We start from the raw sequence: 2,171 nt of genomic DNA on the forward strand, positions 1-2,171 counted from the left end.
AAAACAGGTTTTCCAAAGGTAGCCCAGCTTCCAAATAATTCAGCCATTACATTAACACTGTCACAATATTTAAACCAAATGAAACACCACTTCCCTTAGTAAACAAAGTTTATTATAAATAGCAAACTTTCTGAGTGCCTTAAGTAAATAAAGCATTAATAACGATTCAGTAACAATAAATATTTTCATCACATTGGAAAAAAAAAAAAAAAAAATGTCGGAAACAAAAGCATCATGTATGTGTTTGGTCGGAGTGTTGCGGTAAGCCACTAAGGATGCTGCAGGATTCTCTACAGACATGCCAAGTATTTTAAACTTTAAAAAGGCAGTTGCTGTTAAGACAATAATTTATGAAGATATTGTTGAAGTAAGCCAACTAAGGTACTGATTATAACGAAAATTTGAAAACTCACCAATCTAATGTTTATGCTGCTTCAATAATAATAATAATCCTTTCTGCTCAAGGCACAAGGCCTGAAATTTTGGGGGAGGAGACTAGTCAATTACATTAACTGCAGCTTTTTTACTGGTACTTAATTTATTGACCCCAAAAGGATGAAAGGCAAAGTCAACCTCAGCAGACTTGAACTCAGAACATAGTGGTAGGCAAAATACAGCTAAGCATTTTGCCTAGCATGCTAACAATTCTACCAGCTCACCGCCTTAATAATAATGATAATAATAATAATAATAATAATAATAATAATAATAATAATAATAATAATAATAATAATGATAATAATAATAAAATGCAAATTAGAATGATTCAATAGAAATTATCTAGTGTACATGCTGAATAAACAAAAATATATAATAGAGATATGTACTGCTTAAATTTTTCTTTTTTTGTTTTTTGTTTTTTACAGGGGTAATTTAGGTGTAAATTAAACAACTTTTCTGAAATATGTACTAATTTAACATATAGTTTAGAATTTATTTATATTAATTTCACAAGCTAAGGGATAACTTGAACCAAGGAAGGTTTAGAAAACTCTCCAAAGAATTTAAAGCTTTATAAATAAAATTTTCTGCTGCTTCAGAATAACAAAATAAGATATTAAATTAAAGAAACCATTATATCATCAGGTTTTGGATTTGGCAACTTGGCCAACAATCAAAAAAAAAAAAAACAATCACATAATTTTCATAATGTTATATTAAGTAAAATTTATGTAAAAAAAAATTAAAAAAAAAAGGAAAAAGAAAAGAACCATAAGGAAACTGTTATTGCTGAATCTATAAATTGTAAAATGAAAATTAAAAAAAAAAATTCTTTTCAGGTTATTCATTGAGAAAATGAGGAAATATACTACATTGGAAGGTGATTCAGTTTTCACATTATTCCACAACAGTTGCCTCATATTTGGTTCAAAATGCTTTGTACAGCAGCCACCATACATCATCATCATCATCATTATTATTATTATTATTATTATTATTACTATTATTTAGAGTACGTCCAGAAGCTGGCCATGAACAGAAAACAGAATTGTTCAGTTGCTCCCTATCAAAGTAAACAGTGGCTTATACCAAACCTCTTGCTATCAACACTAGGAAACAGAGAAACAAATTCATACACCAGCTCATTAGTTATGCTGTTAATTACTATTACTCGTTTAAATTATCACATCCTAAGATGGGAACATGTTCAGTTATTTACCTTTTCACTAAAAAATATTTTGAACTGGACATAATATTCCTTAGGAGAGAGAGAGAGAGACTTCAGTCTTAGATGTTTCGATAATATACTCTAGTTGTGATTTATATTTGAAAAAATTAAACAAACAAAAAAAAAAAATGTTCCTTCTTAAATCTGTTTGTGGAGGAAGTGTATAGGAGTAAATAAAGGTATTTTACGAAGAAGATATTGGTAACTGGTTTGAAACACTTAAGATGGAGGTTACAGAGATGTAATTAAAAAGGAAAGTTGTCTTGGTAGATAGCTGGATGGAAGCTGAATTGCTAGCCATGAGAAATACAGTACTCAGCAGCAAAATTTAATTTATAATTAACAAGTCATCTGATTTAATTACTTTTCGGCTTTTAAATAAATTCATAGAGGAGAAAATTTGAAACTTTGTAATTAAAAGGTCAAATTTCTTTTTGCTTCCATTTGCATCAGAGATGAGAAAAACATTGAAAGGGGTGGGGGAGAGAGTTCAGGTTGTGGG

At 29.2% G+C, this 2,171-nt stretch overlaps 1 protein-coding gene across 4 annotated transcripts in view; it reads right to left on the reverse strand.

Moving 5' to 3' along the window:
• The window catches only part of LOC106870962 (ras-related protein Rab-4B), a 134,944-nt gene that overhangs the window by 10,220 nt on the left and 122,553 nt on the right, over window positions 1–2,171 (reverse strand). The window lies entirely within an intron of this gene.

This window comes from Octopus bimaculoides, chromosome 11, assembly GCF_001194135.2.
Source record: "Octopus bimaculoides isolate UCB-OBI-ISO-001 chromosome 11, ASM119413v2, whole genome shotgun sequence".
NCBI classification, from domain to species: Eukaryota; Metazoa; Mollusca; class Cephalopoda; order Octopoda; family Octopodidae; genus Octopus; species Octopus bimaculoides.